This window comes from Chelonia mydas, chromosome 2 (assembly GCF_015237465.2).
Source record: "Chelonia mydas isolate rCheMyd1 chromosome 2, rCheMyd1.pri.v2, whole genome shotgun sequence".
Lineage (NCBI taxonomy): Eukaryota > Metazoa > Chordata > Testudines > Cheloniidae > Chelonia > Chelonia mydas.
This window is the reverse complement of record NC_057850.1, coordinates 57,627,911-57,654,427: the sequence shown is the minus strand read 5'-3', so window position 1 is coordinate 57,654,427 and position 26,517 is coordinate 57,627,911. Positions and strand designations below refer to the sequence as shown.

The 26,517-nt window shown below is 39.5% G+C and overlaps 1 protein-coding gene across 11 annotated transcripts in view; it reads right to left on the bottom strand.

Moving 5' to 3' along the window:
• The window catches only part of NCOA2 (nuclear receptor coactivator 2), a 249,769-nt gene that overhangs the window by 115,049 nt on the left and 108,203 nt on the right, over window positions 1-26,517 (bottom strand). The window contains exon 1 of one of the 11 annotated variants that reach the window (XM_007054036.4): window positions 11,457-11,856. The exons of 9 other annotated variants lie outside the window; for them this stretch is intronic. The gene's annotated coding sequence lies outside the window, so the exon portion shown is untranslated. Of the gene's footprint in view, window positions 1-11,423; window positions 11,857-26,517 lie in introns of those variants that run through there. One more of the 11 variants, XM_043539504.1, reaches the window with a different exon arrangement.

Below are 26,517 nucleotides of genomic sequence, written 5' to 3'. Positions count from 1 at the left end.
AAGACCCTGACATTAAATACAGATTTAATTGCTAAATACAGTACTTATTTATTACCATTATTGGTGTATTCTGCAGTGTACCCAGTTCTTGATCAAAGAAGCTTACAATTTAAATGCAAGCTCTGGTTAAAATTTTCCAACAGTCTAATTTAAACTGTTCTGAGTCCCACAGTACAAAGAATAATTACATTAGTAAACTGTAACAGCTACATCAGTTTTCTTATACTTTTCTGCTTTAGAGTTCACACCACCAGAAGGCTACATTCTTGCTTCAACTCTATTCAAGTACATTATGAGCTCTTTTGCACAAACCAGAAAAAAGTGGGAAGCCATATGAAACTTGCTTCTTGCTCCCCAAACTTTTTTTTAAAAAAGAATGTAAGCACTGTGTTTCATCAGCTAATTTATCTAAATCTGTATAAAAATATGGAAACAGAAATATTTTAAATTTTTGCATATACTGTATACCTCCCAACATTTCCAGTAGCTAATATAGGATGCAATGCTACTCAAGTTTGGCCCGTCCACTCTTCTGTCTCCAACTAGAGAGGGGCAGAGAGGTCAAACATGAGTGGTGCTGCGACCCTATGCACCATGCAGTAACATTACTCAGGTTTGGGGACCCTCTCAAAACGTGAGGCTTGGGGCAAGCTGCCCTTCAGCTGGAACAGCAAGTTTGGGGGTCAAAGCAGGGAAGTCCTATGAAAACTGAGACTATAGGGAGGTATGATACTGCACATTTCTACCTCCTGAAAACAGGAAATCACGAGTGTACCAGCTACTAACTTTCCCAGATCTCACAGGAAGTCACTATTAGAAGAAGGGTTGGACCCAGGTCCCTGATTCTTTGCTCCAGTGCTCTAGCCACACAATCATGCCTTGCACACAATCATTTACTCACCACAATTATTCAATTTTTTGAGCATAGAGCACTTCTGGCTCCTGGTATATATTCTTTAATGAAGAACACATTCAGAGTTATAAAAAGCAGTCTGAGGCTGCTGACTGCGAGAATATACTCTGTGTGTGTGTGGGGGGGGGGTGTGGGGGTGTGTGTAAAACACACACAGCTTCCAACCCTAGAACAGCTCAAAGAGTTCCTCTGCACGTGAGCGCTCTATTGCGCTGCTCTTATGAAAACACAGCAACAAGAAAGGCACAGACAGGGATTTGGGAACCAGTGAGCTGGCGTAGAAATCAAAGGAAACAAATAAACAAAAAATCAGAAGCATCTAAATATCATCTGTCAAAATTAAACCAAGGTGATTTTTATTGCAAACAGCTTACTGAATCTAAAACCTCCACTGCCACACTACTAAAAAATGTAATAGAAAATAAAGGTCTGGATTCACTAAGCACTCCTCCCTCGTCCACACACCCCTATTTGCAAACCACATACTCTACAACCAACTCATTACAGCCATCTATTACCACAGAAAATGTATGGAGTTAGGACACACCCGAAACCAAACAATTCTGCCAAAACAAGCAAGATGTCTAATATAAAAGTTGGCTGTGTTATACTACATACCAGGAATACAAACTGATTTATTCAACAAAATGGTCTATTGTATTCCATAAAACTTTACTATTTTTGCTACAGCTGTAACTACTCAAAACCTTCACGCTTCAAAATTACCACAATTCATACAGGGATACTCTTGCAAGTACACATAATAGTTAAGTAGCAAAACTTGTGAACCTAATTTTTAAGCATTTATATTGAAAGATTATAGGTGTCCCTGTTAATTGTATATTTAGCCACTTCTATCTGAAAGTAACTTCAATGTTTTTACTTAGACAATACAATTTCTTTTAAAGGAAAGCAGTAACATTTAAAAAAGGTTTATGGTAACTATTACCAAATGTGACTTTATATATGCACTGTGCAAACAAGGAATAAAGAGAGGAATATTAGTTATTAGCTAACGTAATGGAGTTTATGTAGGTGTAAGAACATTCATCCCTCACTCTGGGTAACTCTGGGAAAGTTGGCTCCAGCACCTGCCTCATATTTTTGTTCAGTCCAAGAGCTATAGCAGACTATAAACAAATGTTTAAGCTAAAGGTTCCTTCTTCCTCAGTATGCTTTTCTCTTACATTTACTTTTGCATAATGGCTTTAAAGTGGTATATTAGACAGTAACAAGAAGACATATTCCATTTTCAGACTGAAAGCCAATAAATGCTCATGAATTTTTTAGTTGAGAGACACTTCAAGTTGCCACTGGGAAGACTGTGTAATAAACACATTAGGCTGCAAATGGGTAGCAGCAGCTCTTTAACACACACTGTAACAATCAAATAAATGGCTAACATTCATGTTCTGTGTTACAGACAGATATTTAAGAGCACATTCTTTAGTTTCCACCTGAATCTTGAAAGGTAAAAAACTTCCTTTCAGTTATTCAAAACTTCAACTCTAACAAACCCAAGTATCACAGTGCTGGCAGCTTTAAACAATGATTCCAAGCAAACAAAAAATAATAATAAATAATAATAATAATAAAAAATTGTATAATCTGAGATCAACAATATAAAATGGCTTCTACTTTCTGTATTCCCATAGGCTAAATCTCTTAATATAGCCAGTCATTGAGCTGCTTACATGTGAGACTACGTCAGTCAGCTCTAATATGCCCAGGAATAGCAAGACTAGGCTTTAATAAGACAACAAAGAGTAACATATCACAGGAAGAAAGTTACATTCTTTGCATAACATACACGAGTTTTGTTGTCTTAAAGATACAAAACCCTTTTTTGATCAAAACATTACATGCTCAATAAGAAGATGTTAAAGACTATTAAAATAAGATTAGGGAGTCCATACCCTAATATTGCTCATGATTCTGGGTCAAAACTTCAAGATCAGAATTCTACTATCTGACATTATACTGGGAACCATTTCAGAGTCTCATTATTCAAATGATAAAAACTGAATCTCAGTTCCACAGGAATAACTGCTGAGATGCCAGGAGCAAAAAAACAGATTTGTATGTGTACAAAGCACTCTTATCCACCCAGTTTGTGACAGTTGTAACCCTATTTAAAAACCAAATGTACAAACAAACCTTCTAGATTGCAGCACACATGGTGACTATCAAGCCACAGCTACAGAAACCGTATTAAGCCTGCAAATATTTTCATTAGAAAGAAAAAAAAATCCTTAAACAGATGTCTTAGGAAATTAGGTGTTTTCTTCTCTAAAGTGTCACAAATGCTAACATTTTTAATGATTAGAATAATTTAGCAGCACAATATTTAAGAGCTACTAAAACTTGAAATATGAACAACAAAAGCAGATAGATGAGACAAAATTAATACTGTATTATTGAAAAAAGTGTGTGTTTAAAATAGACAGCCTTCAACTTGAAATGTAGTCAATTTTAAAAGTGTGTTAAGCATATTTAAAATACTTAATTGCCACTGAGAACCATTGCCAGCTTTTACAGGTTTACTACCACATTTGCCTGTTTTTAAAAAAAAAATTTCTCCTCAGTTGATGTTTGGGAAAAAAAAAAAACAACAATAGGGGGAGAAACTGGATGGATTATACAGCAGAAACAGTGGACATGACCATATGTTATATGCTATCAAGTAAAATGGCAGAACCGAGAAGTAGTTTTTCCATTTTAATTCTTTCACTTACAGTAATTTTGAGGGTTACCTATAGCATTAGTAGGGTAATAGATTTCAAAATGTGAATTTTAAAATGACATTCTCTGCTTCTTAGACAGAAATGTCTGATTGGTCACTGCATGAGAGAAACAGGGGAATTTCACCTGTGACGCACCTCCCAACACTATGGGTATGCCTACACTACATGTTTTTTTAACTCAATTTAACTCAGTGCCAATTAACTCATAGAATCATCATAGAATCATAGAGTATCAGGGTTGGAAGGGACTTCAGGAGGTCATCTAGTCCAATCCCCTGCTCAAAGCAGGACCAATCCCCAACTAAATCATCCCAGCCAGGGCTTTGTCAAGCCTGACCTTAAAAACGTCTAAGGAAGGGGATTCCACCACCTCCCTAGGTAACGCATTCCAGTGTTTCACCACCCTCCTAGTGAAAAAGTTTTTCCTAACATCCAACCTAAACCTCTCCCCCTGCAACTTGAGACCATTACTCCTTGTTCTGTCATCAGCTACCACTGAGAACAGCCTAGATCCATCCTCTTTGGAACCCTCTTTCAGGTAGTTGAAAGCAGCTATCAAATCCCCCCTCATTCTTCTCTTCCACAGACTAAACAATCCCAGTTCCCTCAGCCTCTCCTCATAACTCATGTGTTCCAGTCCCCTAATCATTTTTGTTGCCCTCTGCTGGACTCTTTCCAATTTTTCCACATCCTTCTTGTAGTGTGGGGCCCAAAACTGGACACACTTCTCCAGATGAGGCCTCACCAGTGTCGAATAGAGGGGAACGATCACGTCCCTCCATCTGCTAGCAATGCCCCTACATATACATCCCAAAATGCCATTGGTCTTCTTGGCAACAAGGGCACACTGTTGACTCATATCCAGCTTCTCGTCCACTATAACCCGTAGGTCCTTTTCTGCAGAACTGCTGCCTAGCCATTCGGTCCCTAGTCTGTAGCGGTGCATGGGAGTCTTCCGTCCTAAGTGCAGGACTCTGCACTTGTCCTTGTTGAACCTCATCAGATTTCTTTTGGCCCAATCCTCTAATTTGTCTAGGTCCCTCTGTATCCTATCCCTACTCTCCAGCGTATCTACCTCTCCTCCCAGGTTAGCGTCAACTCAACTCAACTAACTAATTTGGACATAGTCATCTGGAGTTATTCATTTCAGATGAAATCCTTTCTACTCACAGAAAGCCCAAGGTTGAATACTGAAGGGTTAAGGAGGATAAAACCCCCTTGTTACCCTTGGGACAGTAAGTAGGGTGGCCTTATGGGCGGGAATAGTAGCCACAGCCCTGCTGAGCCAGTTGCATGGGATGTCATGGTTCTATGTACCTTTGGATCCCATAGCCCAGGGGTGGGCAAACTATGGCCCACGGCTGTATCTGGCCTACGAGCCGTTTTAAGCCAGCCGGCAAGATCCCGCTGGCTCAGCCCTACTCCGGCCAGAATGTTGGGTCGAGGGCTGCACCACGCGGCTTGGCCCTGCTCTGGCGCTCTGGCCAGGGCGCTGGGTCGAGGGCCGCACCAGCAGCTAGGCCCCGCTCTGGCGCTCCGGCCGGGGCGCTGGGTCGGGGGCTGCACCACACGGCTCCCAGAAGCTGCAGCATGGCCCCACTCTGGCTCCTACGCACTCCAATGGTCCCTTCCTGCACTCCAATGGGAGCTGCAGGGGCGGTGCCTGAGGATTGGGCAGTGTGCAGAGCTGCCTGGCCACGCCTCCACATAGTAGCTGGAGAAGGGACACGCCACTGCTTCCGGAAGCCGCATAAGATAGGCACTGCTCGGAGCCTGCACCCCTGAGCCTCTCCCCATGCCCCAACCACCTGCCCCAGCATTGATCCCCCTCCCGTTCTCCAAACCCCTCGATCACCACCCAGAGCATCCTCCTGCATCCCAAACCTCTCATCCCCAGCCCCACCCCCGAGCCCTCACCCCCAGCCGGAATCTGCACCCCTTCTCCTGCACCCCTGCCCCAGCCCTGATCCCCCTCCCACCCTTCGAACCCCTCGGTCCCAGCCCAGAGCACCCTCCTACACCCCAAATCTCTCATCCCCTGCCCCACCCTAGAGTCCACACCCCCAACCAGAGCCCTCACCCCCTGCCACACCCCAATCCCAATTTTGTGAGCATTTATGGCCCGCCATACTATTTCTATTCCCCGATGTGGCCCTCGGGCCAAAACGTTTGCCCACCCCTGCCATAGCCCGAACATGCCTATACCCTTGTACGTAAGTGCCAGTAAAGAGATGCTTTCTGAAGCTTATAATGGACGCACAGGCAACCCTGCATAGTCGTTCCGGTCATGGACTCCCCAGTCAGCTCCTATGCCAGGTTTAAGAAGTGCAGAGTGCCTTGCACAAGCCCTCTGCATGAGAGATTAATTTCTCCCTTTTTGCATACTGTTTTTAATAAATTCCAGCCCTGCCACCAAAAAAAAAAAAAAAAAATCACATTCCCTAGTAGCAATATTAGTTATTACATTTTGAAACAGCATGTGTGGTTAGCATTTCCTTTGATTACATTTATAAAGTGTATCAACGTGATTTAATAGTGCTAACGCAATGTCTAGCTGGATCCTAGTGCAGTCCCATTAACAGGCTTTAGACCCCTTCATTTCAAATTCTGATTGCAGAGTATATAGCAAAAGTTCTAATGTTCAGGAACTGCAGATACCATGTGATCTAAGTAATACAACATATTTTACCATTTTTATCATTGAGAGTTAATAACCCATCTGACAAAATATTCTCTCTCTCTCTCTGTCTCACACACACACACACAGACACCCCCTTCCAAAGTATGTACTGAGTTGTCCATTCTCTCATCAACACGCACAGGATTTAACTGTACACATCCTCCTAGTATTAAAGGCCCAATTTATGAAAGCATCCTTATTCAGGGATACCTTAACACATGTTTAACTTTAAGGACATGCTTAAACCCCACTGAAATCCATGGGTTTACCATTGAAGTCAATTAAATATTTGCTTCGATTAAAGTCTCTTCTTCTATCTATATGAATGGCTCTGATGTGGGTGACTCACTTAGGCCCCAACACAGAAAAGCACTTACACATGTGCTTAAATCTATTCTATTTAGGAAGGGCATTTAAGCACCTAACTTTAAATACATGCTTAAGCCCCAAAAGCTTTCAAAGAGACTTCAGTGAGACTTAAACTCATGCTCAGTTAGGCATGCGCTTAAGTGCTCTTCCTGAATAAGGAAGCACTTCAGCATGTGCTTAAGTGCTGTCCGGAATCAAGGCCAAAGTGAGTCACCCACAATCAGTGCCATCCATATAGATGGGAAAAGAAACAAAATCTCCAGAGAAAATAACAATGACTTATTCAGAATTACACTGTTAAAGAAACAGAGATCCCAAACATTGTGTAAAACAGACATTGTTTTAATGCCCTTCATTTTTTCAAGTTTCAATCAATGCAAAATTAAAATTAGAAAACAATCTTAACTTAGGCACACATTTGAAATAATCTGTAAGAACCACTCTCATCCATTACAGCATGTATGACCTGGCGAGCAGTATGCTGCCTTGGTAATTATTAAAACGAACACTACTAAATGTTGATTGCAGATCCGTAAACAAGCATTCAAAACCACAAGCCATCCAAACGTGGACGAAATTTTGTACCCCCACGAGCAGGGCCCTGCATGGATACAAAATTTGTATCCGAATCCGATCTGCAATCCGCAAAAAATGGTCCATGGATATAAATCGGATATCCAAAGATTTGCAGGGCTCTAGATACAAAATTTGTATCTGCATCAGATCCATAAAAATGGTCCACAAGTATCTGCATCCGCAGCTGCGGATATCTGCAGATATAAAGCGGCTATCTGTGGATTTGCAGGGCTCTACACACAACAATGCTCAACCAAGGAAGAGATTTTAGGATGACAGTGGGGTTGGTAGTGAAATAAATAAAAACATGATATAAGTCTCCTATTTATAGGGATACAGAGCATGAGCATATACAATGTTCCATAGGCTTTACTATACCCGTCCCATTAACCCAAAAAAAACCCCCAAAAAACCAAACACCCACCTCTTTTTTTAAACATGAAAAACAATAGTCACATCTACCAAAAATTGTCAGTGAATCTGTGCTGTACTTTTAATGTTCAAAGAAGAGTTAAATTAGCAATGGTGGGGGGGAAAGCACTCCATGTTCTTTTTAAAAGGAAGTGCTTGACTAGAAGTCTGGATTACACTGCCTTAGAGAGTATTAAATGCATAATATTTGTGACCAGTTGTGATTAAAATCTTTGAGTAATTTCAGAAGGAGACACACACACACACACACACACACACACACACACACTGAGCAAAACAAAAAAACACCCAGGTATTTATATTACAATATAGTTCTCACAGAAGCTTTTACTAGTCTTGCTTTAGACAGCTGCTTGATCAGAACAATTCGTGGACCAATTGTTAATTGAAATGACAAATCCACTGAAGAGCTCAGTCTCTGTTGTCACATACGTGGTCTCTTGTATGAGGGTGTACAAAAAGAGGAAATGAAACTGGAATGGTGAGTACAAGGGTGCAGTAAAGCACACACAAGAGATTTAAATCTCTTAACATAAACTAGGTTTGATTTTGTTTTTTTTTTAAAAGATCAATTCTCCTCTGACATTTCCACATGCATGTTCCCCCTTTCATTCTTCTGTACATTACCCAAGCTGTTATCTGGTTATCCACTAGGTCAACCATAATCTCGTAACAGAAAGTGAAGACATAGCCCATTGCTGGAAATGTGATGTACCCCAGGAAATTTTTACCTATAGCTTTCAGAGGGTAAAACTTTACCTCCCAATAACAGAAAAGTGCAAGCCAATGAAGCTTTCCCTCTAGCCCTGGCACAATGAAGTGTCCATGAATAAGGACAAACTAAAGAAGAGCCTATGCAGTAAGATGACTCTGGAGGGATTTCCTGGCAGGTACAGTGACCATCACTTTATGCATTTTTCTTTTTCATGTGTCTTCAGTCACCTCAACCAGCACAGCTTGCACCAGATCCTTAAGTCTGGCTCAACCTTCATAATTTGTGGCTTTTTATAACAGCTTTACCAAATACTTTTAATTTATTAATGAAGTTGGCTCCAACTACCAATGTTGCTGTCACACCTCTCCCTTCTTTTCCTCATATGATAGATGCTGAAAATAACCTCCTCAACCTGACATGATCAGGCATGATTATAGCATTTGCTATTAATTAGTGTGGCTTGAAACTCTGGGTTCTAGCAGGATTTTCAAACTAGTCATTTAGCTTGTTTAGACACTGTAAAATTTTTGTTTTTCAAATTACAGGCAATCCTCAGACTTATGACACCATTGGCTCCTGAAAATCGCGTCTTAAGTAGAAAACATTATAACTCAAATTTCCCATAGGAACAATGTTAGATCGAGTATCGTAAAATCGAAACCGATTTTGTTGTAAAGTTGAAACAGGATGTCAATTTAAAAACAACGTAAGTGCCGTTCATTTTAACGCGAACATTTTAAAGTCGAGGACCGCCTGCCTAAGAGACTTTTGGGTAATTTTTTCTTCCTCAAATATACGCTAGAGGCTTATCTAGAAGAGATGACAGAATAAAGAGTGGAGGAAAGAAACATCAAGTGAACATTGTAAGTTAAATCTCTTTAACTGCTCTTCTAGTTTGATTTTTGAAGCATAACATCTATAGTGGACAATGGACTAAATGAAATTCCTCTGGCCAAGAAAGAATATTTGAAGTCTCAAATACTCCACATATGGTAGTTATTTCAGTAAGAAATAGGAGGACTTATTATAGGGTTGCCAAAAGCCGCATATTATAAGCAACATCCCTTATTTAAATAAAATATAGTTGTTCCCATACTAAATCAGCACAGGACACCTTTTATCCTATATTTCAACCAGGGTACTGCCGTTGGTTGGCAACTTGACCTGGTGCACAGTGTTGCAATGCCACTTAAATTTGGCCCAGCCACCCCTTCCTCATGCCTAAGCGGCCCCTGGATTTCTGGGTTTTTGAGTTACAGTGTTGACAATCCTACAAAGTCCTATTAAGCAAATAAAGCAAAATGAACTTTGCCAGCACCAGAAATATACTGCTTATTCAGGAAGCTTCTTTTATTCTAATTACTGGTATTTCTGTTTGTTTAATATTATTAAAAGGGCATCACACAATTAAAATTAGACCTGGCCAATTCCAACATGGAATCAATCAAATATACTTGTTTATAGAAAGTAGGTGCTAAAATCATCAGTATGCTCGGCAGAACCTATATCTTATTAGAGCTCCTATAATGAAATAAGGAAACAAACAACACAACAAGTATACAGGAAGTTTCATTGTTCTTGCAGCTTTTACATTTGCTTCTGTGAACATGACCAGGCTCACCAGGCCTCAGATCAGTCATGCCACAGGTCTACTTGGCAGAACGTAGGTACGCTGCAATTAAAATATTCAGGCTTAAACAGAAGAGAACAAGCAAATAAATAATGGTGATTTGGTTCCATTTCTGTGTCCTGTCAGCATGTAATAAAATATCTTCAAACACATGCTATACTAGTTAAATAACAAATAAATAAATAATAAAACCATGTTCCTTCCCTTTCTGTCTCAAAGTGGCATGAGTTTTTAAAAATTCCTAAATAAAATAAACAAAATCAATTCTTGTATGTATGTATGTAATTAATTATTAAAAAGATTATAAGCATTACAACCTTTTCAATAACACACTTTTAGAACACTGCCAACTGGTACTGCAGTATTGCTCTGTTACGACTACCTTTGTCATCCTGCCCTTAAAAGGAAAAACATATTGCAGAAGTTCAGCTTAGTTTCCCTGTGAGTGTTGATCATTAATTTTATTTTACCATTTTGGGGGGGGCGGGGGAGGAGGCAGGGTACGATTATTACTATTCTTTATTGTTAAACTTCAACAATATACCCAGTGCTGTACAAGACACAAAAACAGACAATCTCTGGCTCCAAGAGCTTTCAGAAAGGGCCACTGTCTTCACCATCTAAGAGTTCTGTACTAGCTATCCCTTTTCAGAGAAAATTTTGAGTGTTGCACCCTGCAAGGTTAAGAGAAAGATAAAACACTACACAGCCGAGATAGTTAATGGCATCAGCATGTACAACACTAGACAAATACACAGTGAAGATTAACTGAATGTCATTCTGCAACCAGGATCAGATAACTACAAAGAAAATAAGGAAGGTTAGAGAACCGAGAAAGTTATATAACAGCAGCAACATGAAATTCATTAATGTTCCAGTGTGTTTCACTTGTTTTAGGCCTTGGTGAGAAAAAAAAAAAGTGACTATTATTATTACAGATTCTCAATCTAATCTGCACCCTCCTTTTTTTCCAGTGATCTGTGCACAGGAATTATCAGGTAGTTTTAAACAATGAATAGTAATTACTGCAATAGAAAAATAATATATTGTTCTTGGGCTCCACCTTCTCCTTGAGAATGGGATATATAGGTGGGTTTGTATATTTTTCTGGGCATTAGCAAAAGCCTTACAAGAAATATTTTCTCTATACTGTACATTATTATATTTAGCCACATAACCTCATACAACTGTCACAAGACAACTGCAAGTCACCTGTAGTAATTAAAGGAGGCAACAAATAACAAATCACTGAGAAATCAGTTTAGCAAATCCCTATTTGCTACAGAGGAAAATTAATTCACAACTGTCATGCTTAAAAACAAAAAACACCCCCCCCCCCCCCACACACACCTCGAGAATATTACCAAATATGAAGTCAGAGCACTTCGGAAACACACCTTGTAATCTTCCACAGCCGCTGCAGTTCAAGGCAGATCTCATCAGTTTTTCCGTGCCTTTAGATAGGGATGTAAATAAAATCCCCATCCATCACACTTGCTTTTTTTATTTAAAAAAGAACAAAAAAAGAGCCCAAGACAATTAGCAGTAAATTTATTGCCTTAGAATAACAGCCCTCCATTAACCCAAACCAACATTATGTCTTGATGTAAACCAAAGCACATGCTGAGAGAGGACGTGCACACACAGGAGCTTATCTCCTCTGTCATCTGCTTCTAATGACAGCTGACAAACTAGCCACGCTAATCCTTTTCTAGCTTCTGATCAGATAGATCCCCCTTTGACAATCCAGCATGGTGGAGCACTCGAAAATTCCTCCTGCTTCTGTTCTTTCTATTGCTGCTCTAAAAGGCAGTTTCCTTTTCATTGAGATAATAGCCTTTTCTGCAGTCACATGACTCAGAAGCTACATTAGGAGAGCTTTATGATAATAGACTGAATAAGCCCCCTCCTCCATTCTCCTGCTTTTAAGGATATGTCTCAAAAAACCCCAAACAAAAATAAAATAAAACCTCACTTGAAATAATGTGCATTTTTTGTCATAAATTAAACAACATTCTATTATATTAAAGAGAAATATATACAATGTATACTTTCTGTACTAAAAATAATTAATGAAAATATTCTGATGCACAATTCTCTCTCTTCACTAGGGCACACACTCTGATCACAAACACCTCACATGAAATGAAACTGAATAACTAAGCAGGATATTTAGCACGCCAGATTTACTCTCCTCTTTTTCCCTATGTAATTTTCATCCTTAATTTAAATTTAACTGCAATGAATATTTTTCTCTTAGCAACATTTTATGGATTAACTTACTGTATTATAAACTACACAAAACTACAATCAGCTAATGAATTGGAGTTCATCCCTGATGCTTTCATTTTTTAGACCAAGATTCTATCTTTTCTACATGGAAATTAAATATCACTTCAAACATGGCACTTGTTGTAAAGAGATGAGATCCCTACAACCTTGCTCTGGTCCACCCCAAAGCTAGTGTGCAGTACAACACAGTGTATTGGTTGGTGGCCACCTTCCACCCCAGAGGTGGCTGCATTTCAGTGCAGCTGTAAATGTATAGTTTGGTCTGAAAAGACACTACGTAAAATACTACTGGAGTTTTGCAGCAACCAATTGGACTATTTTATGACCTACACCTACTCTTTCTAAATTTTTGGGGGGAACACCAAGGAGTATTTTCCCCACTTTCTCTGTCTATATGTCATATTATTCCAAATTATCCTCCTTAGATAGGCACATGTGTCAGAATCAGAGCTTAAGGCCAGAAGGGACCACCAGATCATTTAGTCTGACCTTCTGTATATCACAGGACACCAACATCACCCCACACATTAAACCCAACCATCGAAATTAGACCAAAGCATTACAGCCCATAGAAGACTAAACTGTTATGTGCCACAGAGAATAGGAGGGATTCAGGTACACCTGTGCTCGAGGCCCCCTCAGTGGCAGGGAAAGAATTAAGTGAGATATACTCAGATAATCCTGGCACACGCTACAGAGGAAAGTAAAAAAAACCCCAAGGTCACTGCCAATCTGACCTGGGGGGAAATCCCTTCAGGACCCCACATATGGCAATCAACTAGACACTGAGCATGTGAGCAAGAACCAGACAGCCAAGCACCTGGGAGAGAGAATGCTCTGTACCACTTCTGAGCCTTGGCCCTTCCCGTCCAATGTCCCATCTCTAGCTGTGGCCATCCCTGATGCTTCAGAGGAAGGAAATAAAACAAAACAAACACAGAATACATGGGGGGGGGGCAGGGGGGGCTTCCTGCCCCCTGCAGGTGGCCAGCTGAAGTAGCTTTTACAGACATAAAAGACAAACTGGAAGTGAGCCCCAGGGCTGCTGAGCTCTGCCCCCCTATCATCACAAGCAACCCCATCATACAATTGCACTCATAAATTTGTCCAGCTCTCTCTTCAAACTAATTGTTTCCCCCCCACAACTCCTACTGGAAGGCTATTCCAGGCAAAGAGGTCTCAGGTCCTGTAAATGGGGTTCCACACAAGCAGACGGGATGGAGACTGCGTGGGACTGGTAGATATGTTGGTAGGGCATACATTGTCCCCATCCAGTCCTGCAGCTGTTGGACAGCCTTTTCTGCTTGTATCTCTCCTTCCTGGGGGTCTCCGCATCAAGGGAATAGTCCTGCTATCAAGGATAGCAAATCCCACTTACACTCTTCCCCTCCAAAAGGATGATTTAGAGAATCTACATGAGGAACATTTTAATGTGGAAGGGGCACTCTGGCCCACTGAGAGGAGAATATAGAGTAATTGTAAGATCCGCAATTAAGCGGACAAATGCCAAATGCCTAGGTTAATTTTGTCATTTCCTCCTTAAAAGTCCCATTGTATCTACGTATTGCAGTATACATGGTACGTAAAATCACCAACTCTTCTGAGACGACTGAGGCACTACTTAGCAATCTTTACTCTGTATTTCTTTTTATCAATGCAAATTAACGACGCAACATTATTCTTCCATATTTATTCCTTATCTGGAGAAAAAGGTGGCAAAGCACACTGATTAAATTTGCCAACGATACAAACATGGGAGGAATAGTGAATTTGCAGAAGGCAAATCTAATATTCAAGAAGCCAGAGAAAGATTAGAAAGATGGACACTAGAAATAAAATGAGCTTCCACAAGAACAAATGCAAAATAGTTCACTTTAGAAGTAAAAATGGAAGGAACAAGTATAAAATGGGAGCAAACTGACTAGACATAATACTGTACTGCAGACAGTCTTACAGGCAATAGCAGATGAAAATTTCAGAAAAACAATGCAATGCGGTAATAAAGGCAATACTAAGATGTACAATATAAAGAAAGGATTTACATGTAAATTTAAAAAAAAAAAGTCCAGATAAGCACCACCATAGTGGTAAGAAGCCTATAAAGGATTAAAAGAAAATTGAAACCATACAGCCTTTAAAAAGACAGCTCAGGGAATGACAGTTAAAGGACTAAGGAAATGGGTGAGGGGGGAATATATGATTCCAGTACATAGCAGGATGCCAAACTAAGAGGAAAAAAGGGAAATTAGTTAAAATTAGTTAAAAAATAAGATGTCCAAGACCAAAAAATACCCTGCTTTGAATTGAAACAAGGAGATCTCTGTAATTAAACACCAAGAAAAACCATCTTTGGTTTCAAGCTTCAGAGGGGTAGCCGTGTTAACCTGGATCTGTAAAAGCGGCAAAGAGTCCATGAAAGCTCATGCTCCAATATGTCTGTTAGTCTATAAGGTGCCACAGGACTCTTTGCCATCTTTGGTTTGATCAAGCATGCAAATAAACACGTCCAAAGCAAGTATTGGAATCAGTGTCATTGGAAATCCTTAAGACCTTTTAAGTAGAGTTTAATAGGAATCTTACTACTGCTTGGGGATGACTAGATGTCCCCCAAACCTACACAGTTTTGAGACCATATAGGTTCACATTTGAAGACTGGCATCTCAGTTACTATTAAAGGGTTGCCTAATGTTTCTTAATGAAGCACATCTCATTTTATAGCATCTGAAAAGAGTTAGGCGCTTTACAGTAGACACCAAAAAACAGTTCCCGCACCAAAGAGCTTAGAAATTATAATTTCTGACATGATAAAATGAGCGAGTATGTCAAACAGCAAGGAAGAGGAAAACAGTCATAGCAATACAAACACAGTTATTCAATTTAATTACATGCACCTCTTAAGTGGGTCAGTTACAGCTATAATTTTTCTTATTTTAAATAAAGGGTTTCTAACTTTGCTTTATTTGCTTACTTGCCATTCTTTCTAGTTTTGGACAACTTGAATGAAATGAAAAATAATTTTTGGAACAATACACAGAGAGATGGAGACTGAAACTGGGTGAACACAGAAAGGGATGTAATGAGCACAAAGGAAGCTGTTCTACCCTACCATTACAATTTATGATTAGTACCTTATCACCAACTGCAACCCCAGAACCTAGAGAGTAGCTTGGACTTGACTACCGAAGCTTTCCTAACAAGGAGGTGTGACACTGCTGGTGGGCACAGGACACCTCATGAGGTGGGGCCGGCCTTCTGGCCCACCCCCAACAATCCACTACCTGCTGATTGCACCCGGGCCGGTTTTCTCATACTATTTCACCAATATGCCTCAACTGTGGCTTGGAAGGTAAGACAGCAACTCTGTCTGCATGGTCATTCAATTCTAGCCTTTCTACTGAGAGGGCCAGCATGGGTACAGTTATTGCCAGTTATAGTGACACTGCACCATACTGACACTGCCAAGACACTGGCAGTGTCACTGCACATTGACACTGCCAACAAAATTTTTAAAAATCTTTTTAGGGGACTTACCCTATAGGTTTTATTCCAAAGGGGAATATCTTTGACTTGAAAGAGCTGTGTAGCAAGAGCTGGAGGCCTGGGGCCAGTCAACCCTGTTTATGAAGGAACTACTCCAGCCCACCTGACACATTAGCAGTCTGGAAGGGGCCTGATAGAGGATAGCTGATTCCCACATAAAGAGCAGCAGGAAGTAGGAAGCTTGGGAAACTGTAGGAAGTGAGAAAGGATTTGTAGGGAAGATCCTAACACTAGGGGAGTAGAGAAGTCAGAGCCAGGAGGCTGAATAAATTGGACCCTCAGAAAGAGGGGTGTTTTAGCTAACTTTAGGTTGTGTTTTTGAATTTATTGAGGAACCAAGAGAGGGAAAAAGCAGAGGCACAGAGCTGCAGAGTGACCTCTGACAATGAGGAGATGCTCAAGATGACTTTGTTACAGGTTTACTCACCTGCATAAGGACTATTTGTGAGAGCAAGGTTTGAAAAGTAGAGCTCTACTAGTATAAAAAGCATGCAAAATATCAAAACTTACTAGAATTTGGCTCTGAAGAGCTTGATACCATAGAAATGTAGGACTGGAAGGGACCTTGACAGGTCATTTAGTCTAGTCCCCTGCACTGATGCAGGACTAAGTATTATCTAGACCAGTGGTCCCCAAATTATGGGGCACATCTCCCCTAAGGGGCATGCAAGAATGTTGGGGGGTGGAGGGGGAAACGTAGCGGGGCCCAGGCTAGCCCCCATGGGAGACTGGGAGGGAGCACCACACAGCCCCGCTCCACCCTCAGCCCAGCTCCACCTCCAGCCCCAGCCACAGCTCCCCTTCACCCCCCAGCCACAGGTCCACCTCCAGCTCCACCTTCAGCCTAGCTGAGGAAGTCTTGGCAGTAGTGGAAGGGGGATGCAGACGGATTTCATTACTGGTAAGGGGGAAGGGTACGACAGGAAAAGTTTGGGCATCATGTACCTATCCATCCTGATGGGTGTTTGTCTAACCTGCGCTTAAAAATCTCCAATGATAGAGATTCCACAACCTCCCTAGACAATTTATTCCATGGCTTAACCATCCTGACGTTAGGAAGTATTTCCTAATGTCCAACCTAAACTGTCCTTGCTGCAGTTTAAGCCCATTGCTTCTTGTCCTATCCTCAGAGGTTAAAGAGAACAATTTTTCTCCCTCCTCCTTGTAACAACCTTTTCTCCCTCCTCCTTGTCCCTCCTCAGTCTTCTCTTCTCCAGACTAAACAAACCCAATTTTTTCAATCTTCCCTCATGGGTCACGTTTTCTAGATCTTTAATAATTTTTGTTGCTCTTCTCTGGAGTTTCTCTAATTTGTCCATATCTTTCCTGAAATGCGTTGGCCAGAACTGGACACAATACCCCAGTTGAGGCCTAATCGGTGTGGAGTAGAGCTGAAGCATTACTTCTCATGTCTTGTTTACATCTTTCCTGCTAATATATGCCCGAATGATGTTTGCCTTTTTTGTAATAGCGTAACACTGTTCACTCATATTTAGCTTGTGATCCACTTTGACCCCCAGATCCCTTTTCGCAATACTCCCTCCTAGGCAGTCATTTCTTACTTTGTATGTGTGCAACTGACTGTTCCTTCCTAAACGGAGTACTTTGCATTTGTCCTTATTGAATTTCATCCTATTTATTTCAGACCAGTTCTCCAGTTTCTCAAGATCATTTTTAATTCTAATCCTCTCCTCTAAATGCTTGCAGGTCCTCCCAACTTGGTATTGCTCACACATTTTATTAGTGTACTCTTTATGTAATTTTCTCAACCATTTATGAAGATATTGAATAGAACCAGAACCAGGAGAGATCCCTGAAAGACTACACTTTATATGTCCTTCCAGATTGACTTTGAACCATTGATAAATTACTCCCTTGAGTACTGTTTTCCAACTATTATCTAATCACCTTATTATAGTAGGTTCATCTAGGCCAGTGATATTCAGACCTCAGTGGTTCAGGAGCCAAATTAGCAACCAACATTACCCAAAAGAGCCACAGTAGTGTTAATGCATTGTTTCATATTATACATTATTATTTTCTCAAGAAAATGACAGACCAAGTATTCTACAATTGGTTAATAAAACAGTAAAAGCATCTTGATTGGTTAATAATTAAATTACACAGTGTTTTAATATCATGTGCTGCAAAGAGACACATTAAAGTGCCACTTGCAGCTCCCAAGATCCAGTCTGAGTATCACTGGTCTAGACTATATTTCCCTAGTTTGCTTATGAGAAGGTCATGTGAGACAGTATCAAAAGCCATACTAAAATCAAGATCTACTACTTCCCCCCTTTCCCCATGGCTTGTTCCCCTTCAAAGAAAGGTATTAGGTTGGCTTGACATGATTTGTTCTTGACTAATGCATGTTGACCGTTACTTATCACCTTAATATCTTCTAGGTGCTTACAAATTGAGTGCTTGATTATTTGCATTATCTTTATGGGTACTGAAGTTAAGGGGACTGGTCTACAATTCCTTGTATTATCTTTATTTCCCTTTTTACAGATAGGTACTATATTTGCCCCTTTTCCACTCCTCTGGGATCTCTCCCATCCTCCATGAATTAATAGCTCAGAGATATCTTCAGTTCCTTAACTATTCTAGAATGTATTTTGTCAGGCCCTGCTGACTTGAAGACATCTAATTTGTCTAAGTAATTCTTAACTTATTTTTGCCCTATTTTAGCCTCAGATCTTATGCCATTCACACTGGTGTTTACCAATTAGTTGTCTGATCACTGCTAACCTTCTTGTTGAAAACAAACAAAAAAGGCACTTTATACTTCAGCCATTGTTGAGTTTTCTGTTACTGTCTTTCCCTCCTCATTCAGTAATTGGCCTATCCCGTCCTTGATTTCCCTCTTGGTTCAAATGTATTTGTGAAATGTTTTCTTCTCTCTTACCATATTTCCTATCTTTCCTAACTATCCATTGTGATAGCATTCTCTTGTGCCCCTAATAACAGTATTTTCTTACTTCGCTATTGGAAGAACAAATATTCAGCAGACACAACATATGAGGAATACTAGGCAATACATTCTTATTTTTAATATGCAAAATCTCAGAATATGGAATAGTATTTCAATGTGTACTACTTTCAGATATGGTAGTAAATTATCTAGATATTGCTACTTGGAGAATATAACGATTATATAGAAATCCAGGATCAAAATGGGAAAGCTCTTCCGTGCTGACAACATTAATATCTTATTGGGTCAGCAAGACTTGATACAATGTACTAAGTTCCCTATAACACCTGTCAATAAGAGGGTGAAGTAAAGATAGGAACACAGCATCAACTCTGAATCTCCTTGTTGTTACTTACTGTTAATGTTATTTGAACAGGGAGATGTTTGTAGTTCATTACCAAAACCAAACAAAGAAAGGGCTCAAGAAGTAACTACACTCAGTCTCCTGCTCATTCTGTTACACTTGCAAGTTTTCACAGTATATAAACAATAGGTATTTCTAGAAAATTCATCACTATAATATCTGGGTGCTGTACACAGCAATTAAGATATGCATCTAGACATGTCCATACTGGTCTCTGCTCTTTGTTCCTCCAAACTTTGGTAATTCTTGTTTACTGTGCTTTTGGGTTTGGATTTTATTTTTAACTCCTCCCACCTCCAGCCCCCGCCACCCAAACCATCATTGTTATTGTTGTAGTAATGTGTTATCCATGGTTATGTCAGGAAGGCTTTTGAAAAAAGGTGAGTCTTGTAGTGTATTATTAACCTGAAAATAAGACTCTGGTTCAGCTGTATCCCTTCTTGTAAATTCCGCTATTGGAGGCAGCTGTCAACTGAGAACATCTAATTTCTGGTTCTCAAGTGATTTGCTCTGGGTACCTGCCAGAGGTATTAAAGGGTCATGAATGGAGGAGAGGTGGGCTCTCTAGTTGGGCCCCAACCCAAGGAGGGCCTTAAACATTAAGACCAGGGCTTTGCATCAACACTGAAAATATACTGGGAGTCTGAGAAGGATTTATAAGGAGGGGAATATCAAGAAGTATGGAGGACGTATTACCTCTGTGTATGGCATTAGTGAGACCATCACCGGAATACTGTGACAATTTCTGGTGTCTATCTTTAAAAAAAGAATGTTGAGAAATAGGAAAGGATCAGAGAAGAGCTTACAAGAATTATTTCAGGCCTGGAAAATCTGCCTTAAAGTGACAGATTTAAGAAATTCAATCTACTGAGCTTAACAAGGAGAAAGTAAAGAGGTGACTTCATCATGGTTTACACACGTATATAATGGGAAAAAGAAGACCGTTCTTTAATCAAGCAATCTCTAATAGCTACAAGCTGAAGCTAGACAAAAATCAGACTAGAAATAAGGTGCAAATTTTAATAATGAGTGTGATTAGCTATTGGAATAATTACACTCACTATTAACATTTTCACCTTATTTCTAGTCTTATTCTAGTCTAATTAACTATTGGAATAATTTACCTAAGAATGTGATGGAGTCTCCATCACTTGAAGTCTTTACATCAAAACTGGATGTTGCTCAACCAAAAGCTATGGATTTGATGCAGAAATCACTTGGTGATATTCAATGGCCTGTGTTATTCAGGAAGTCAGATGATCATTGCATCCCTTTTGGGCTTAAAATCTGTGGCGATATGAGGACACAGAAAAATCACTTTGAATATTTTCTGGTTTTGGCTGAAATAGATGCAGACTGCTGTATTTGGTACAAGTTGGAGTCACTGTGCTGTCTCCACCTTTAGTCCAGGATACACCTTTAGTACAGGATTCACTGTATCCTGGAGGTAATGAATGCATGGGCCACTGTGGCTAGATCCTCATCTCTTAGGTGGGGGTAGGGGTGGGGTGGGGTGGGGGGAAGAATGTAATTTCCTAGCAAACTGGAGTCTTCAGTCTTGCCTACGTTCAGTTTGAGTCAGCTGCTCTTGTTCCAAATGCTTCTTTCTCACAGGCAATGCAATGAGGCAGGAACAATCCAAATCAAACCACGTGCTAAACATAATAGCATTCACTGAAGGATATTACTGAATGCTTAAAACAATGACATCCCACTTCTTGCTAACATAAATGGTCCTTTGTAAAATTACAAACTACACACAAAACAGGGATCACTTCCTATTCCACAGAAATGCAGCCTTTCTACTGGTGACAGCAATGCTGAATGGCAGTTTAAAAAGCTGGGCAGTGAAGAATACTTTATCCAAATAAAGTGACAGCAAAATTTAGGTAGGCAGGTAATTATGCATATTGAAAATGAGGCACTCTGGCAGATGCCTCTTACTCTTAGTAAAAATGCCATGCAATCTTTAAGAACCCAAAGTATTGAGGGTCTCAGCTTTAAATCTATGATTAGACTGGCAACCCCTTAATGTTAGGTTATGACAGTGAATCAATTCTGATTCAAAAAGGAAAAGTTCAACCCACTGAACTCCAAAATAGAAATACAGCCAAAGTACATTTTTTCTGTATTTCTCCCAAATTGAATGGCTGAATATTTTTTGTGTGACCACAGCCAAAGGCTAGAAAGCCACATACAGCTTAACATTAAATATTCAAAACGTACAGTAACTACTGATCATATCCTGAAAGATTTTATACATATAAATTAGTGTAGTATTCTATTGTTCATGCAAAAAAAGGTAAGCATCCACAGCCTGATGATATATTTGCAAACAGAAAAAGTGTACAGGTTACAATTAGGGCTGTCAAGCGATTAAAAAAATAAATCGCGATTAATCATGCTGTTAATATATGTTTCTTATGAGGAAATTGGATTCACTTAACATCGTTTCACTTAAAGTCACATTTTTCAGGAACATAACTACAACATTAAGTGAGGAGTTACTGTATATTGATTTCAATTACTACACAGAATACAAAGTGTACAGTGCTCGCTTTATATTATTTTTGATTACAAATATCTGCACAGTAAAAACAAAAGAAATAGCATTTTTCAGTTCACATAATACAAATAATGCAGTCCAATCTCTTTATCATGAAAGTTGAACTTACAAATGTAGAATTATGTACAAAAAAATAACTGCATTAAAAAATAAAACAATGTAACATTTTAGAGCTCGCAAGTCCACTCAGTCCTACTTCTTCTTCAGCCAGTCGCTCAGACAAACAAGTTTGTTTACATTTGCAGGAGATAATTCTGCCTGCTTCTTGTTTACAATGTTACCTGAAAGAGATAACAGGTGTTTTAATGTCACAGTTGTAGCTGGCATTGCAAGATATTCACGTGCCAGATGCTCTAAAGATTCGTATGTCCCTTCATACTTCAACCACCCTTCCAGAGGACATGCATCCATGTCGATGACGGGTTCTGCTCAGTAACAAACCAAAGCAGTGCAGAGCGATGCATGTTCATTTTCATCTAAGTCAGATGCCACCAGCAGAAGGTTGATTTTCTTTTTTGGTGGTTCGGGTTCCGTAGTTTCCACATTGGAGTGTTGCTCTTTTAAGACTTATGAAAGCATGCTCCACACCTCGTCCGTCTCAGATTTTGGAAGGCACTTCAGATTCTTAAATCTTGGATAAAGTGCTGTTGCTATCTTTAGAAATCTCACATTGGTACCTTCTTTGCGTTTTGTCAAATCTGAAGTGAAAGTATTCTTAAAATGAACAACATGTACTAGATCATCATCCGATACTGCTATCACATGAAATATATGGCAGAATGCAGGCAAAACAGAGCAGGAAACATACTATTCTCCCCCAAGAACCGCAGCCACAAATTTAATGCATTTTTTTAAATGAACATCATCAGCATGGAAGCATGTCCTCTGGAATAGTGGCAGAAGCATCAAGTGGCATATGAATGTTTAGCTTATCTGGCACGTAAATTCCTTGCAATGCCGGCTACAAAAAAGTGCCATGTAAATGCTTGTTCTCACTTTCAGGTGACATTGTAAAGAAGAAGCAGGCAGCATTACATCCCGTAAATGTAAACAAACTTGTTTGTTTGTCTGAGCGATTGGCTGAACAAGAAGTAGGACTGAGTGGACTTGTAGGCACTAAAGTTTTACATTGTTTTGTTTTTTTAGAGTGCAGTTATTTAACAAAAAAAAATCTACATTTGTAAGTCGCACTTTCGTGATAAAGATATTGCAGTATGGTACTTGTATGAGGTGAACTGAAAGACACTTTCTTTATAATTTTTATAGTGCAAATATTTGTAATAAAAATAATAATAAAGTGAGCACTGTACATTTTGTAATCTGTGTTGTAACTGAAATCAATATATTCAAAAATGTAGAAAAGCATCCAAAAATATTTAAATAAATTTCAAATGGTATTCTATTGTTTAACAATGCAATTTATTGTGATTCTTTTTTTTTTTTTTTAGTTAATCACGAGTTAACTGCGATTAATGGAGAGCCCTAGTTACAATGTATCATGCAGGTAGAATTGATAGGCATCATGGCTTCCCTCAGTGCAAAAGAAATGGGATTTACCATACTTTCACTTCTTATACCTTCCTTTAAAGCTTTCTCATCATTACCTTAGTCTAATATAATAACAAATATAAACAATATAAAAATTATGCTTTTCATATATTTCTGAACTCAGTGATTTAGCGTATCGAATTAGAGAATGATGATGATACAAGTCCAGTGAGATGGCGAGACTGAATCATCAAGTATTGATGATTCAGACCACTACTTATTTATTTGTGCACAGCAAGGAGATTGCACTTTTTTCTTTTAGATGTGTGATTGTTATGCCTTTGTTACCTTGAGGTTGGGGAATTGCAACACACACTACATAGGGCTATACCTTAAAAAAATATTAACAGCTAGTAGCTAGTGCAGAATGTATTTATTTATTTATATTTATTTTTAAAAAAAGATAGTGAAGCTCTTGTATCTTCCCCTTTCAAAGCTTAAAATTCACCATTTAATAATAAATATCATTTTAAAATCACTAACTTTTAATGCAAGTGCCGTCTCAATCACAGTCCAGTCCATCCCCCAAAATATAATTACTCCTGGCCAAAAAATTAAATCCCACCTAACCCTCATTCCTTCCTCTGCCCAAATACCTCGGAGGTGGGATTGGGGGGGTGGGGGGAGAGCTGAGAACTGCAACACATCTAAAGTTAAAGGGCTCTCACAGAGAATGTCTTGCTGACAGCAGCAGCATCAAATCAAGAAAGCTCCAGACCGAGCAGCAGCGCTGACCACAATTTCAGCAGTACAACACAGGACGAGAGAGAGATGATCTCTCAGGTAAACTGGACATAAACCATTTAAGAGACTTTCAAAAGTCACTATTAGCGCCCTATTTCATCTGCAGACAACCAACACAGCTTTCCGAGCACTCGTGCTGGGTGCTTACAATATTTAGCTCCACATCAAAAGCAGGGTCACTGCACTAGCTTCAGGGGCTGAATTGTCTTAAGTTGTAACCACATGTACAGTCACTACAGCACACTCAGTGGCCCTTATTGTTAAGTAGTGTTTCATGCAGAGAACACATTACACCTTTGTCCCATCGTTTGTATGGGCTACTGAGTGATTTCTGGGTGAAGTTTAAGATGATAGTTTTGACCAATAAAGACAAAGAGCAAATAGTTTAGGGTCCTGGACATTTAAAATATTGTCTTCCTTACAGTATTATACCATGGCAATTTGTGGATCTGGGATGCTCAGGCTTACAATGGGCCGAGTTTGAAAAGGAAGGAGAGTTGGCAGACAATGAGGCTTTGGAATTTACTTCCCATCTTTGCTCAGCAGAGCCTAGATTTGGTGACATTCCAGGCAAGAACTTCACTTGTTCTCTCAAGCAACAGTTAAGTAGAAGTGACTGGAGACTAATTTGAGCTAACCAAGGGTATGAATGAATATTACAGTAAGTTTGTATGGGAGCTAGTGGATTCTTTAGGCAATCATGTTGGGCACTGTAGGTATTCCTTGACCTTACTACTCCAAGAAAGCTGAGGTTCACCAGGATTAAGGGGTGGTTGTAGGAGAAGAGATTTTTTGAGGAGGCCCTTTGAGGAAGTTACTTTTATTTTTTGATGTGGTTTTTTACTATGTGATTTTAATACAATATGTGCTTAGTGACTCTTTAGATGCTCAAAACTCTGCAAACATCTACGCAAAATAAAGAGGAGCGTGCTTTTAATAAACCAGTATATGTCCCTATTTGACAGGTGAGATGAGCTTTCACATTTTGCTATTTGGCGAGTTGGTATTTAAGGAGATCATAAAAAGAGGGCCTTACTTTAGTCAGGACTAAAGGAGCTAAAAGTATGAAAACATTTTGACAGAAATAATGGGTAAGATTGTCTCCGATGGAGACAATACTGAAGTGGTAATGATAACAGCCAAAGTCACACATTTGTGAAGTAAATAATGGGGCCAATTCCTTGATTTTGAAAATAGAAAGATGTGAGTTTTGAGTCAAGGAAGGAGATGGAGTCGGTACACTTCCGGTACATTCTTCTCACTGACAAAACTTGTTGAATTAAAAGCTGTTGTACTGGAACTATTATTTTTGAGTGGATGCCTGAAGGTGGACAGAAAATGAGAAAGGATCTAAAGCAGCAAAGGGAATGTTGAGTAGGGGATCTCCTTCATAATAGTGATACTAATGGTTGCATTTAGGAAGAAGGTGACGAAGATGGATAGGGGAGAGAAGAGGAAATAAGCCAAACATCTATCCATCTGTCTCTGGTACTTACATGATTCCTATGACTATTGTATCAAAGCACCACAATATCGCTAATGTGTTATATACACACAGTGTATATATTGTATTTTACTATATTTTATATTATATTGTGCACTTTTTTACTGATATTTCCTGGAATGCCCACTGCTAGTAACTTTTCACAGCTAACAAGTCTAGTGGTAGAGGAATATCCAGTTGCTACTCACCAAAGCAGTGGGTGGATAGGTAGAAGCAAAAATCAGGTCAGCAAGGTGCCTGAAACTCTAGGGGAGTGTACCAGTTGATGGCATCAAATAAACAGTGAGAGCAAGAAAGATGATCTCTAAATCCAATTCAAGAGGGCAGCAGACCACACCTAAAGGGATAGTTTCAGTACAGATTCCTTTTAAACCACACGTGAACTGTCTGAATAAAAGCCCAGTTTTACAAACCAGCTGTCTTTCTGTGTTTTAAGAGTCCAGAAATTATTTGTTTCCTCCTGACTTCTCCTGGAAAATATCCTACTTGGATGTAGCACTACTCCCTCTCTCCACAGTGGTTTTACTCTGCCACATTTTCTCATACCCTTCTCTTTTCAAATGAATATGGGTAAAGGTGAAAACCTGGATTTTGCCTGATGTTAGTTTACACTGAGCATTATTAAGTTCCAGTAAGAAAGCAGTGGATAGTAAAAATCATCTAAAATCATTAGGTGTGTTTATAATTTGTGCAAGAATTACTTTGTCTATATAGTTAAGAATAGTCCCAGGTTTCCTAATCTAAGTGGTTACAGGCGCAAAGTGTTAATAAGGAGCTGGGCCTGCAACGAACAGCCTAGATTACACTCAAAAAGACAAAATGTCCTTTTAATTCCACTACAGACATTTCAAATATTAGATAGCAGGTAATGGCCCACAGACATTAGCAGTCATGCTAACCTTTTGCTAAGTCTGATTCACTACACT